General features: G+C 37.8%; 2 pseudogenes; both read left to right on the forward strand.

Moving 5' to 3' along the window:
* Positions 1–6179: 6179 nt before the first annotated feature.
* Positions 6180–6868, forward strand: LOC147423709 (uncharacterized; annotated as a pseudogene).
* A 1387-nt stretch (positions 6869–8255) lies between these two features.
* LOC147423710 (uncharacterized) lies at positions 8256–8861 on the forward strand (annotated as a pseudogene).
* Positions 8862–16518: the final 7657 nt, after the last annotated feature.

The raw sequence follows: 16518 nt of genomic DNA on the forward strand, positions 1-16518 counted from the left end.
TACCCTACACCTAACTGCTTGCAAAAATGCGCAAAGCTCTCTGAGGGAAGTCCTTTTGTAAGTAGATCAGCATGATTTTCCGTGGTGTGAACTTTGACAAGCTGAAGTTGCTTATCCTCGAGCATTTCCTTGATGAAATGATACTTCACATCCACATGCTTTGTCTTTGAGTGATAAACTAGATTGCGAGCCAATTGTATAGCACTTTGACTATCACAATATAACACAGGCATCTCTTCTTTGATTCCCAAATCTGTTACTAGTCGATTAAGCCAAATTGATTCTTTGCATGCCTTTGATGCTGCAACATATTCAGCCTCTATAGTAGACTGAGTAACACAATCTTTTAATCTAGAACGCCATGATACTGCTCCACCAGCCAATGTAAAGACATACCCTGACGTAGACCTTCGGTTGTCTGAGTCACCTGCATATCTGAGTCTGTAAAACCCTTTACACTTAGCTCCTGACTCCTATAGCATATGCACATACTCTTTGTAGCTTTCAGGTATCTCAATATTCCTTTCACTGCCTCCCAATGTTTCTTGCCTGGGTTTGACATGTATCGACTTACTACTCCCACTGCAAATGCAATGTCTGGGCGAGTAGCAATCATTGCATACATCAAACTACCCACTGCAGACGCATATGGCATCTTATCCATTTCAACCTGTTCTTCCTCAGGCACAGGACAATATTGTTTGCTAAGTTTCACATATGGTGGCAATGGAACACTCAATGCCTTTCCCTTCTCCATATTGAAACGTTGCAAAACCTTGTCAATATACTCTGTTTGAGATAACCAAATCAACTTCTTTAATCTGTATCTCTCAATGCGCATACCAGGTATATGAGTTGCCTCACCCATGTCTTTCATGTCAAACGATTTTGCCATCTTTGACTTCAAAGCTGAAATTTCTACCAAGTGCTTGCCAGCAATCAACATGTCATCCATAAACAAAATAAGGATCAGCCAACTGCCATCCTTAGCCTTCTTTGTATATAGACAGTGATCGAACTCACTACATTTGTAGCCTTGAGAAAGCATAAACTTGTGGAACTTATGGTACCATGCCCTCGGTGATTGTTTTAAGCCATAAAGACTCTTTAACAACTGGCATACCAAATCTTCCTTGCCTTTCTCAACAAACCCTTCTGGCTGCTGCATGTAAATTGCCACATCTAAATCACCATGCAAGAATGCTGTCTTGACATCCATTTGGTGCAACACCAAATCTAATATGGCAACCAATGCAAGAAAGCATCTCAATGTAGTCATCTTGACCACCGAAGAGAAGACTTCATCAAAGTCAATGCCTTGTTCTTGCTGAAAGCCCTTGGCAACAAGCCTTGCTTTGTACTTTGGCTAACTATCATGAGCGGTGATCTTATACCTATAAACCCATTTACAAGGTAGATCCTTTTTGCCATGTGGTAATTTAACTAGCTTCCATGTCTGGTTTTATGCCGAGCTATCATCTCTGACTGCATGGCCAATTGAAAATCCCCGGAGTCCTTCATTTGCACTGCTTCCTTGTAACATGAAGGCTCATTGCAATCAGTCAACATGACATAGTTTATAGATGGAACAAACCTATCAGGAGGTCGCGTGATACGTCCAAATCTATGCAAAATAGGTGGCTCAGGCTCAGCCACAACCTGTGGTTCCACTCTATCCTATCCTTGTTCCTCTTGAGCCCTGACATTTTGTCTTGCACGTGCAGGTCCATCTTCTTGGAAGACAACTCTTCTAATCTCTTCAACCCTCTCTGGTTTAGAATGATATTTGGCTTCATTAAAGTGAACATCATTGCTGCTGATAATGTTTCTAGATTCGGGATCCCAAAGTCTGTACCCCATCGCACCAGAATTACCATAGCGTAGAAAGATGCTCTTTCTACTCTTTGGCTCAAGTTTGTTCCTAAATTCCTTTGGAACATGAGTATATGCCTCACAACCAAAGACTCTGAGATGCTTGTATGAGGGAATTTTGCCTGACCATACCATCTGTGCCACTGAATCCTTCTGCAAAACCTTGCTAGGAGATCTATTTATAAGATGAACAACTGTTGATACAGCTTCAGCCCAAAACCCATTTGGCAGTTGTGCATTAGACAACATACTTCTGACCTTCTCTTGTATGGTCCTATTCATCCTCTCAGCAACACCATTTTGAGGAGGATTGTAAGGAGCAGTAAGTTCACCTTTTATACCTTTTGACTCACAAAAGTCCTGAAAGGCCTTTGAAACATACTCTCCACCATTGTCAGTGCGTAAGCATTTAAGCTTCTTGCCACTTTGATTCTCCACAAGTGCCAAAAATGTTTTGAAAACACTAAACGCTTCATCCTTGTGCTTGAGAAAGTAAACCCATACTTTCCTCGAGTAATCATCTATAAATGTCATAAAGTAAGAAGCTCCCCCTAGAGATAGGTTAGGCATAGGTCCACACAAATCACTATGAACAAGTGCCAACTGTGTATCTCTTCTACTGCTTCTATGCTTATGTGGCTGCTGTGTTTGCTTACCATACAGACAATGTTCACAGAATTCAAAATCATTAAATGAAAATCCACGCAAATAACCCAAACGAGAAAAGATTTCCATTCCCTTCTTGGACATATGTCCTAACCGGCTATGCCACAAAGAAACGTTCGGCTGCTCGGTTACATTGATTACATTTTTAGAGACATTTGATACATAAATCATGTAGAGTCCTAAGGCTTTACTCCATGTGCTACTATCATAGAACCCTTGGATGTTCTTTCCAAAAGTGGTGACATAGCCAGCATCATCAAGTAAACCTGTGCTGATCAAGCTCTTTGTCTTTGTCCATTGTCTTTCTATTGGTTTCTTCAGTAAGCAGACTGCCTTCTACACCTGCTATGGTCAAACCATCTGGAGGTGTAGAATTACTCAAAGCTGTGCGAAAAGTGTCCCAACTTTCTGGCAATGTGATCAACAAGAACATAGCTCTAACAGGTTCATCAAACTTGACACCTTGAGCTGACAACTGACTGGAGATGGTGTTGAATTCATTCAGATGATTGGACATAGGTGTCCCTTCTTTCATCTTCAAGTCAACAAGCTTATTAAGCCAGTATACCTGTGAAGCTGCACTCTGCTTCTCATAAAGATCACTCAGCTTTGTCCATCCTTGATAAGCCGACATCTCTTCTGCTACATTGAAGTAAACACTTTCAAAGTCAGCATATGGAGATGGTGTTGAATTCATTCAGATGATTGGACATAGGTGTCCCTTCTTTCTTCTTCAAGTCAACAAGCTTATTAAGCCAGTATATGTGAAGCTGCACTCTGCTTCTCATAAAGATCACTCAGCTTTGTCCATCCTTGATAAGCCGACATCTCTTCTGCTACATTGAAGTTAACACTTTCTGCCAAAGTCAGCATAATGTAGAAAGTGCCAATTCATCCATTTCGTGCTCCATTCATCTTCGTCCATATCTTGTGGTTTTATCCCCTTGAGCTTTATAGGTTTTATCTACTTCTTTTGTACAACATATGCAAAATCTGCTTCTTCCACAAAAGGGAATTTGGTTCATCCAGCTTCTTGAATTGTAAAGAGCAGTGTCCTTGATCCAGCAAGTACGCTTCACAGAGTATTTTAGATATTATAAAAACACTGTAAGCTGTGGGTAAACCTCTCCCGCACCTGTACTGTCTCTCACTGTCCTGTCATTGTCGTGTAAGCATAGACTGAGACAATGCCTCAACGGAAGTAAAGCAAAGATGCAGTCCCAACTGTCTAACTCACAGTCAATACATCCTAGCTGCCTATCTAAGGGTGCTCGAGGGATCGCTCCAAGACCTGTATCACCGAAAGGATCTCAACATTTGAGAATCCCCCAGCTCAATAAAACCTCACTCAACCCTCAACAAAGGCTGCAGTAAATCTGACAATACATAGACTTCCCACAAAGTCATACATCCACAAATTTCCCACTGTATGTTGTTACCGCTGCGGTGGTTGTTTGCTGCGCGACTCACTGCCAGCAAACCCTCAACAGACATACATCATCTCTGACAATACATCCCATGTGGAAGTACCTGCAATGTCAGGATGAAATATGGAATATCAAGTAGCAAACACAAGCTACCTGATGAACTGGTGGATGTGGCCTACAGTCTATGTGTAGGTGTGCCCGTGTCGTATGTGACACGCCTCCAAGAACTGTAAGCCATCCTTCGTTGTGTAGATAGCCAGAAATCAGCACTTTGGAAGTTTAGATATCCTCAGCACTTGCAGTCGTAGGCCGAAACCCCAAAATTGCAGAGTCGGATCTGCACCCGCCGAGACCACGTAGTCGAAAATGGCATGCGCAGATCTTTGTCGAAGCTGAACGGTGGCCGAGATGACCTCAGAATGAAATTCTGAGTACACCTAGCCCTTCGGTTTCTCCCACAGGAATTGGGGCCGTGTCTTCGCCTGTCGAATCTCACTCCAATCTAAGCAGGTGACTCTGGTTACCTGCAAATGCTGGCCCTAGCCTCGATCTGAGCTGTGATACCAGTTGAAGGAGTACGAGCGGAAGTGCGACGCGAGAGAGAGTGCGAGAAGAAGAGCATGACGATATGGTGAACTCTCTCTACTGTAATGTGTAGAGCATAGTGAGTTCTTATTAGGTTTCTACAAAAGAATATGTGTACATACCTGGCGGCCCGCCCACTTACCTGAGCGACCACATTGGGCTTTATACCCCAACAGTTTGCCTTTTATCTCCTTGTGAATCATTTTTCCTCTTGCCCTTGTGAACCTTTCATTGATGCATTGACTCTAGGGACCTTTGGCAAACTAATGGTGGTAACAATATTATGTGTGTTCTTTAAAGAGCTTGCACCAACACCTTTCAATGTTGCAAGTGCAATACTACTATGGATTTTCCTATCTTCTCCATAGCTTTCCCTTGTTGATTTCTTTCCATATACAACCTTTGTTGGTAAGCTCAAGGTCCACTTTGCATGTTTTAGTGGATTCACTAGGTTGTCCATAAAATCCACACTTGAGCGTTTTTGAGTAGTAAAGCTGGAGATCTTCAATCCGAGCTTTACAGTGGAGTTTTCTTTTCTAGTTTCTACCATTCATGTCTACTAGATAAAAACTTCCCAATGATAAGCAAAACACGTTTGCCTTTGTGGTCTTACGAATAGTAGTACATTACATGCAATGCATGACATTGCTATTGCATCTACATCATCTTTTCCACCCACAAAAAACCCCATCCCATGTCTCCATATTTCACATCACCTTGTGTCAAGTACGGATGGATGTCACCTTTGTAGTTTGCATCCATATGGTTGGTACTCAAAAACCAACTCACTCCTTCTTTTGTTTATTCAAAGGTCTTATCAACCTTTATTTTTGGAGCATTCCAAGAGCATCCAATGTGAAGACTTGGACACCTTGCTTTGGTGTAGTTGGTACATTGGAAGCATGCGTTCCTAAGACAATAAAAAAGAAAAAATTAATACCTAAGCAAGGAACACGGGTTTAAAGTTAAACAACACACCACAAGGATTCCATGAGGGTAGCCTTCATCTGTCCATTCCAAGCTACGTTATGGTGGAATGTACTTTGTTAAGCATATATGCACTTTAGATTGGCCATTTGTCCATTCTAGTTCAAGTGATGGTCGTATGTGAATGTGCTCTTTTTTTAGGAAAGACATGCATAACCATGCTCTTTAATAGGCACATGTGTTGTCCAGATTGACCACCTATCTATTCTAGGTCAAGTGATGGTGGTATTATGCTACATGTGTACATATAGATATAGATTGACCACATGTCCAATCTAGGTTCATTTTTTATCTTTATAGTAAGATGTGCTGTCTACATTGACCACCTATCCATTATATGTCAAGTGATGGTCGTATGTTGTTGTATGTGCATATCTCCACAAAGATGACCACCTGTCCAATCCAAACTCATTTTCTCTATATCTTCTATATTTCTTTCCCAAGAAAAGCATGCTTGTATGTTATTTCATACACATGTGTATGTTCTTACATAGGTATATCTGCACCTAGATTGACCACTTGTCCAATCCAAACTCAATTTTTCTATATTTTCTATCTTTATTTCCCTAGAAAAGTGTGCTTGTATGTTCTTTCCTCAAATTAGATTAAGTACATAATTATGACATGTTTTTCAGGGTAAAAATGTCTCAAGTGAGGACGTCAAATAAGAGAAAAGTAACTACCATTCCAATCAGCATTGACCTTGCTACCATGAGCCTCGTCCATGGTACCTTGATATTTATGGACTGCAAGGTGCTCAATATCATAAAGTACATTTGTTTCTTGCCTGAGAGCAAGATAACAATGTATTTGAGGATCTAGACCAAGTAGTTGCAGTAGCTATAGAACCGTTGAAGGTCATCCGAGCATTGAATGCATTAACATTCAAGTTCCAGGGAATATAGAGTATTGTCTATCTCCAAAGGCATGTTTCGCTCAATGCATGGTAAAATGTAAAGAGGTGACTATGTTCTCTAGAGGTTGGAATGCAGACATGGATCCTACACAGGTGACTGCAGACACTCTTCATGACTTTATTGTTCAAAGTGTGAAGAATAAGAATCCCTCCACCAAGAGTCCAAGGCCAAAATCTTCTCATCATCCAAAAGCAAAGAGGGTCAAGGCTCATACTATTGCAGGGTCCAAAGCAGTGGATGAGTCAAATCTAGATGCTTCACAAGAGGGTACAAGCAACGAGCCTCACTTAAGGTTTGTGGAGCCTGATCTTTTAGAGAAAGAGGTTCAAAAGGCAAAGAAAATCGATACTAGATGCATGGATAAGTATTCAACATATTTTCCATTCAAGTATACAGAGCATGAAATTCGAGTGACCAATTGTTTTTTGCTCATAATCATTATAATTCTCGCCAACTTGACGAGGAGCAGCTAAATAATTGCATGCTTCTCTTTGCTGCAAGTGAAAATAGGCCTTCATGATGTGCCTATTTGATGCCTGTCAAGAATTATTGTCAAAGGACAGGAATCCCAATGACACCATCAGAGATTGAAGAAGGCAAGATAAAAGACTATAGGTATTGGATTCTTGATGGACAAAACTCTATATATGCAACAAAAATGCTGAGAGTTCAAGAAATGACAAAAGGGGGGTAGATCACAAGAGCTCGTGGTAGTGTATGCTCAACGAAATGCCAGCATTGTTGTAGATCCACCTCCACATGTTGCTATTTCTATATCTGCTATTGCAAATGAACAAGCAAAGGCCTTGTATGTGAAGCAACCATACAGTATCACACTGAAGCACTTACATGATCAGTGGAGATTTAAAGGATGTCCTGCAATGCCACCACTTGGTGTCGTGGAGGGAACTTCATCTCGCAGCAAATGGGATGTAGGTGATAAATTTTTGATCCCATAACATTTATCTTTTGCACTCGAAACATAGGACACCATGCAAGTTTGATAGCCAATTTTTGATTTCTCTATTTTCTTTGTGTATGCATTTTTAAAAAATGGCCAGAATATGTGTTGGAGCATCCTTTATTTACAAAGCAAGCTCACATGGTGACTTATTTTGATGACATCTTTAATGAAATGGCTAGATATTATAATAGAATTGGAAAAAGAGAATAAGAAACCAAGTGCCACAGTATTTAGGTGTCTAGCTGGTTTCGATGAAGAAGAGCTACAAGCAAAAATAAGAGATGGCACAATTGTGTTATCAAAGTGCATAAATGACATAGACATCATGGACATGCTTGAAAGAATCAAACAACTCAAGCAAGATCATATCATTCAAGATGACTTGATTGAGGAGTTTAACTCTCTCAATGAAGATGAAAAGTGCAATACTTGGGAGGATCTTGTCTTGACATATAACATCAATGATGTTTTGTATATAATGATCTTTGTGATATATGGATCAAGACACAATTACAACGAGGAATCAAGAAGATTGACTTTCCAGAGAGTGCAAGAAAGTATGTTGAGTGGACAATCAATCTACACAAGGAGCAAGTAAAAGCAAGAGATGTTCCTTGGAGGATTTATGTGGTAAACCTTCATATTGAAGGTTCTTCATACTTGGAGCGTCACCTTCGCAGCCCAGTGCCTGTAGGACTTTGTGTATTGGACAGATCACAGGCCTTTAAGTGCGACACACATTGGCATGTGGATAAATACAAAGATCTCTTGAATGGGATGATGTCCATCAGTGGAGGTTCAGAAGAAGCACAAAATGTGCTTCTTGCTTTCTTAAACATGACAGATTTTGTGCAATTGCAGAATGCTTTGAATAATATGAAGGACATAATGCGACAACAGAGTGTTGGAGATGTACATCATGAAAGAGACACGTTTTATGTTGGGTCCATACAACTCTTCTCTATTGTGGTCCTTTTTGGAAAAAGTGATGCATCTATTGGACTCCCAACAACTCTTGCTCCAAGAGAATCTAGCACCATACTTGATGCAGGGTTACTTGATATCAATTTTCAAACTGTGCAGCATCTATCGGACAAGTATTTCTTGAGATTTAAGAAGAAACTTCTTGTCAAGCAATTTACCAAGAAGTATTGCACAGAAGGATCCAAGCTAGTGGAATTATTCAGTGATGGCTATATAAAAGATATTGATCTTGAAGAGAAGAAAGAAGTTGTAGACATAGTGGAAAACATTGAGGATCAGAAGAATCTAGAATCGATTCTAGAATTTGTGACATTGCATGAGGACATCAAGCAATGGGCAAGCCTTCAGGTCAATCAAGTATAGCACCTAGTTGAGCACGAAAGCGAGATGGTGGAAAGGATGAGTGAAGGCAACTTTTCTGTCAAAGATTTTTTATCACTTGAAGCAAGTATGTATTAACATGGAAACCATCACATCCATTTCATTTTTTCTTTTGTAGTTTGAACTTGTTATATCTATTATAAAGATGACTTAAAAGCGTATCTTCAATGTATCCTTTTGGTTCAATTTAGTTTTGTTCATTCCTTTAAAAATCATATGTCTATATTTAGGTTGACTGAAAAAGACAAATAAAAAATTCTCTTTTTGAATAAATTCATGCTCTATTTATTATATGTCAAAGTATTTGAGTGATTGTGCCATGATCAACTTTAGATTGGTCACTTGTAATGAACCTTGAATGGGCAAGTGGTCAATTTAGGTGCACATACATACACGTAACAACATATGACCCTCACCTGACCTAGAATAGACAAGTGGCCAATCTAGGAAACACATATTCACATGTATCAACATGTGATCATTACCTAGCCTACAATTGACACGTGGTCAATCTAGGCAACACATGTGACTATTAAAGAACATTCTTATGTGTTTCTTTTGTAAAAGAACACATTCACATATCACCATCACTTGACCTAGAATGGAAAAGTGGCCAATCTAAAGTGCACATATGCAGAACAAAGTAAATTCCGCCATCACCTAACCGAGAATTAGTAGATGGATAAGATACACAGTATAAATGAAGAAAAAAGAACATGCAAGCATGCTTTTCTTAGGAAACAGAGATGGGGAATATAGAAAAAATGAACAAAGAATAGACATGTGGTCAATCTAGGGGTACAAATACACATGTAATATGACCATCACCTAACCTAGAATGGATAGGTGGCCAATCTAGACAACACATGTGACTATTAAAGAACATAATTACACATGTATTTCATAGAAAAGGACACATTCACATATGACACCATCTGACCTAGAATGGACAAGTGACCACTCTTACTACTCTAGACAACCACATGTTACCAAAATTGGAAAGATGGCCAATCTAGAGAAAACCACATGTGTTGTGATGTCTTGATGTCCACAGTACTAGCCTTTTACCAAGAACGGATAGATGGCCAATCTACAAAAAACAACATGTTTCTTTACTAAGAATGATCAAATGGCCATTCTAGAGTGTAATGATTTTTTTAGTCAAGAGAGATGGACAATCTAGCAAGAACTAAGCTAGAATCGACATGTGGTCAATCTAGAGAGCATGTACGCATAGGAATCACCATATTAGAATCACCTAACCTAGAATGGATATGTGGACAATCTAGATAGCACATCTAACAATAAAAGAACACAAACTAAGAAAGAACAATTACATGTGGTGTACAAAGTGAACATGTGTCAGAAAATGTTGGTTCCAGCAAGAAATCATAGTATCCTTTATATCTAGTATGGATACACAGGTTTTTTCTAAAAAAGGGCACACTCATATATGACCATCATGTAACCTAGATCCAAGTGAACCATATTGAATAAAGTGCTATGTAGAGTGCACCCTATTTTAAGGGGACTCAAAGATTTGATGAACTAAATTTTTTGTAGAAAAGTTATCTTCTTACCATAGCATGTTTTGAAGCTCTTTATATATGAGCATCACGTGACCTAGAATGGACACGTGGACAATTGGAATCTAGGAATCACATATGCACATAATAACAACATAAGACCATCACTTGACCTAGAAGGGACAAGTGGCCAATCTAGGAAACATAATGCACATGTAACAACATATGACCATTAGCTGATCTGGAATGGATAGGTGGCCAATCTATGCAACACATGTGACTATTAAAGAACATAGTTATGTGTGTCTTTTTTTAAAAAGAACACATTCACATATGATCATCACTTGTTTGACCTAGAATGGACACTATCCAATCTGAATTACACATATGCAAAACAATGTACATCCCACCATAACCTAACCTAGAATGGATAGATGGCGAAGATACACAATACACATAAATATAAAAGAGCATACAAGCATGCTTTAATTAGAGAAGAGATGTAAAATCTAGAAAAAATGAACTTGGAATGTACAGGTGGTCAATTTAGGGGCATAGCTGCATGTGGTCAATTTCAAGTAATTCATCTAGGTCAGATGATGGTCGTATGTTTCTTTAACAAACTAATGTTTTTTGTAGACAAGTTATGTTCTTACTATAGCATGTTTTTAAGTTCTTTATATATGACCATCACTTGACCTAGAATGGACAAGTGTCCAATCTAGGAAACACATATGCACACGTAACAACATATGATCATCACCTGACCTAGAATGGACAAGTGGCCAATCTAGGCAACACATATGCACATGTAACATTTATGAACATTACCTGGACATATGACCAATCTAGGCAACACATGTGACCATTAAATTCACATATAACCATCACTTGGCCTAGAATAGACAGGTGGCCAATCTGAAGTGCACATATGCAAAACAAAGTAAATTCCACCATAACCTAGCCTAGAATGGATAGATGGTTAATATACACAATACACATGACTAGCTTATAGAAGAACATATAAGCATGCTTTTCTTAGAAAAGAGAGATGGAAAATCTAGAAAAATTGAACCTGGAATGGACATGAGGTCAATCTAGGGAAACATATACACATGTAAAAACATATGACAATCACTTGACCTGGAATGGATAGGTGACCAATCTAGAAAATAAATGTGACTATTAAAGAATATAATTACACATGTTTTTCATAGAAAAGGTCACATTCACATATGACATCATCTGACTTAGAATGGACAGGTGGCCACTCTAACCAATCTTGAAAACCACATGTTACCAAAACTAGAAAGATGGCCACTCTTGACAAAATCACATGTGTCTTGATATCTTGATGTCCACCTTATGAGACTTACCAAGAATGGATAGATGGCCAATCTAGAGAAAACCACATGTTTCTTTACTAAGAATGGCCAAATGGACATTCTAGAGTGTACTTTTGACTAAACAAGAATATATATATATATATATATATATATATATATATATATATATATATATATATATATGTGTGTGTGTGTGTGTGTGTGTGTGTGTGTGTTGATACATTAAAAGAAAGGCATAGAAAGAACATACTAGCATGCTTTTTTAGTGAAACAGAGTCAGACAATCTAGCAAAAACTAAACTAAAATGGACATGTAAAGTCAATCTAGAGAGCATGTATGCATAGGAATCACCACATTAGCATCACCTAACCTAGAATGGATAAGTGGTCAATCTAGATACCACATGTAACAATAAAAGAACACAAACTAAGAAAGAGTAATTACATGTGCCTTAGAAAATGAACATGTGTCAGAAGACACTGGTCCAAGCAAGAAATCATAACATCTTGCTAATCTAGTATGGAAATATGTATTTCTTGAAAATGGCACATTCATATATGACCATCATATGACAATTCTTTGATAGGTGTCTAATCTTAAGTGTGCATATGCCGAACAAATTACATCCCACCATAGCCTAATCTCAAACGAATAGATGGCTAAGATACACAATGCACATGAATATGAAAGAACATGCAAGCATGATTTTCTCAGGAAAGAAATATGGAAAATCTAGAAAAAATGAACCTAGAATGGACGGGTGGCCAATCTAGGTGCACATTTACACATGTAAAAACATATGTTCATCATTTGAGGTAGAATGGATACGTAGCCAATCTGAAGTTCAGATATGACAACAAGAACATATTTACATCTATCTATCCATTAGAGTTAGTGCAAAAAAGACAAAACTTTTTCATTTATCTTTCTTTGAAAAGTTGAACCTAGAATGAACAAGTGGACAATTTAGGTGCACATATGCACACGTAACAACATATGACCATAACTTGACCTAGAATGGAAAGTGGCCAATCTAGGCAACACATGTGATTATTAAAGAACATTGTTATGCATGTCTTTTTTTTAAAAGGACACATTCACATATGAAAATCATCTAACCTAGAAAGGACAGGTGGCCATAATGAAGTGTACATATGCAAAACAAAGTACATCCCACCAAAAGCAGGATCTAGGCACATTTGAACTCTAGATTTATCACAAGTTCACACTAAGTTTGGAATATGTCAATTTTTCTAATCAATTTTCTTAGAGAATGTGCTCTACTTTTGCCACATGAAATCTAGAATAGGTAAAGGTCATTAGGTTTAACTTTTTGCCACTTGAAAATATCCATTGGACTCTAATATAAGCATGAATTTCACTACAAAATAAAAGCATGGTAAGTTCAAGTTTAAGCCACCCACCTTGGGATGGGTTAATGCCTTTGTGATCTTCCTTAGGTATAGGTAACTCTAGACTGGCCACTTATCCATTCTAGGATAAGAAATTAAGGTGGCACTTCTAGCGTGTGAATCCTCAATGCCTTATTTTTTTCACTACATTTTCTTGCTTTGTATGTTTCAAGAACTACCTTCATTATCTTTTTTTCTTGATACCCTCAAATGATATTGTATTTTCTTTACCTTGTGCCTTGTTTCTCTACCTTTTCTAATTTTTTTGACTAATTTTGAAATATTGCTACTTTGTTTCCTTTAGATACAAAACATGACATGGTTGCTACATCCACACTCCCAACACAAACACTAGGTAGGGATTCCCTAATATGCACATTGATTGAAGTGTTGAAACCCATTTAAACTATTTGAAATATATTGTAGGAGACAAAATTGATCGACAAGTGGGAGATGGTAGCAATAGTGCTATATTGGCTCATCCAGTGGCAACCACTCCAATGGATGATGGATTACAACTTGAAAAATAAGTGCAAGATGATGAAGTTGATGCCAATAGCTCAAGCCCAATAATGTCAAAGAAGTCCATGTTGACGATTGTGTTGGACTTGAATGGTGTTTTACTGAAACGTTGCCCCCAATCATCCAACCTTCATGAGTCTATTCAACTAGACTCTAGAGGATATATTGTTCTTAGGCCAAGATGTCTTGAGTTTCTACAGTTTTTATTGCAAAGATTCAATGTGGGAATTTGGTCAATAGATGAATTAGCTAATGTTCTCCAAATTGTAAGGACATTGACAAATAGGGTAGAGACAACATTACCATTGTTTGCAATGTGGGGTCAAGAATCTTGCTTTGTTCTTGAGAATCCATATCGAACGGACAATCCAAATGTGCAAGCAATCTTTAAGCCACTAGCCAAAATGTCTTTTGGGTTTGAATGTGATCCTCGACGAACAATTCTTATTGATGACTCCTCATACAAGGGTTGTGTTTCACCAACAAACAACTTCATATTCCCAATGATGTTTGATGAGAAAAAGAAGATGGACAATGTTCTCATGGGTGAGCTACTTCCATATTTATTAAATCTTGACAAAGCCAGGGATGTTCGTGAAGCTATTGAATGCGAGCGGTATGGACAACCCCCAATTTCCAATGATAGCAAGTATGATGTTGTCATTGCATATTGGAGAGAACCTAATGCAAAATGGTCAATGCAAGAAGTTGAAACAGGTAGGTTGCCAATAGATAATGCAATTGACATACAAGAGGGATCAACAAACTCAAGTAGCCAGCAAGAAACAGAAAGGAACAAGATAAGAGAGATATTGTCAAAAGAAGCCTCAACTATTGACACCATGAAGGGGCATCAACTGATTTCATTAGCAAGAAAACTAGGTTGCACAACTGCACCCTTTAAGGCTGTATCTCCAAGAGCCTTTATCAAGAAGTTGTTATTTCAACACAATTTTCTCAAACTTGATAAGGGACTCTAAGGTAATGCTCAATCCTAGCCATACTCCTAATTTACACTAGAAGTTATCTAGTGTAAATATTATGATTGACAATTGATTGTGTTTATTCTTGCAGATTTCCCTTAGAGAGTATGCTAGAAGATTTGAAGCATGATCTGTGAGACTTGCAACACATTGGAGACTTTAATGTGATTGTAGACATGTATTAAGAACACAATTTCATATTCTCAAGAATATTTTGTATTAAAATGTCGTTTTGCTTTGTTAGGGTTTCCAATATCACTTGCTATAATATGTAGCTTGGGTTATTCTATAATTAGTTGTAGAAACTTTGTTTACTCTAGACACCCAAGTACTAAATTTTAATCAAGAAGGAGGCCTATGACATTGTGAAATCACAAATAGAGTTTGATAATTTTCATAGTTTCTCACAAAAAAATTCTCTAGATCATGAAGGTCAATAATTTTAATCTAGAATAACCAAGTGTTTGATCCAACATGACCATGTTGCCAATTTCAAATTTATAAGTGGTTTTATTAAGAGAGGTTGCATGGTTTTCTTGGAATTTTATGCAAAATATTTATTTGAAAGGTTTAGAAGACTAATTGGTAGATAGATAATGGTGAATTAAGGTGATGATAAGTTCAACATGCAATGACCAAGCTCCCCAAGAGATTCAAATTTTGATAATTCCAGCAAAGTATCATATTGTCTAAAATAGACAAGTCGTTATTATGCACATGTTAGATGAGCCTTCTATCCATTCTAGACTGTTGAGAGAGAGAGAGAGAGAGAGAGAGAGAGAGAGAGAGAGAGAGAGAGAGAGAGAGCACAGAAATAGAACCCCAAAGTGTGTAGAATACACACATGAGATGATGTATATATAGAGGGGACCTAAGTGCCATATATAGAGAAGCCATATATTGAGTAGCTTCACATATAAGCTCAACACCCCCGCTCAAATAAGGGTCCCTAAGTATGGGTGAAAAAACCCTTGGGGGATCAAGGGAAAAACCCACAACTCTATATACACCCACCGTTATATTATTAAAATCATTGAATGTATAAATGTTCATGAGGAGCTACATCACTCCTTTTACAATGAATATTTTATGAGGAGCTACATCACTCCTTTTACAATGAATGTTTTATGAGGAGTTACATTACTCCTATCCTACCAAATACAATAATGAATACAAAGGTTCAATAAAGAGGTGTAAAGGCTATCGATTAGCTCGTAATCAGAAGTGTCTCCGTGAATCTGTTGTGTAGCTTGTCATCAATATTTCATCACCAAATATGTCTTCATGTTGTCATCGCTATGGCATCACCAAACATGTCTTCATAAATCTTTTATTGTCACCAAGTTTGTCTTCATGAAATCAATTCCTTGATCAATCCTACATAGATCATAGACTCAAAAAACATAGTCATGAAAATTATTAGCATCGTTAGTGAAATAATTACGTTCACAATACCATAAGAGATGGTTCATGACGCCACTCTTTTGACAACATATATACACACGACAACATATGGTACATAAAGTATGAACGTAAAAGTACAAGATGCGTGATTACGTGATGCAAATGATATGTGTATATACTACATAAAATGATATTTATCAACGTAGTGATCAATGAATATCATCAACGTATTAACAAAACATTATCATTATATCAATAAAAATGAATAAATCATCATGGTATCAACAAAAAACATCCTAGTATCACCGAGAATAATCATTGTATCAATGAAACAACATCATGGTATCACCGAGAATAACCATGGTATCAACGAAAGAACATCATGACATCACCGAGAATAACCATGGTATCAATGAAACAACATCATGGTATCACCGAGAATAACCATGGTATCAATGAAACAACATCATGACATCACCGAGAATAATCATTGTATCAACGAAACAACATCATGGTATCACCGAGAATAACCATGGTATCA

The sequence above is a fragment of the Adiantum capillus-veneris genome, chromosome 26 (genome assembly GCF_014529385.1).
Source record: "Adiantum capillus-veneris isolate H3 chromosome 26, ASM1452938v2, whole genome shotgun sequence".
Classification (NCBI taxonomy): Eukaryota; Viridiplantae; Streptophyta; class Polypodiopsida; order Polypodiales; family Pteridaceae; genus Adiantum; species Adiantum capillus-veneris.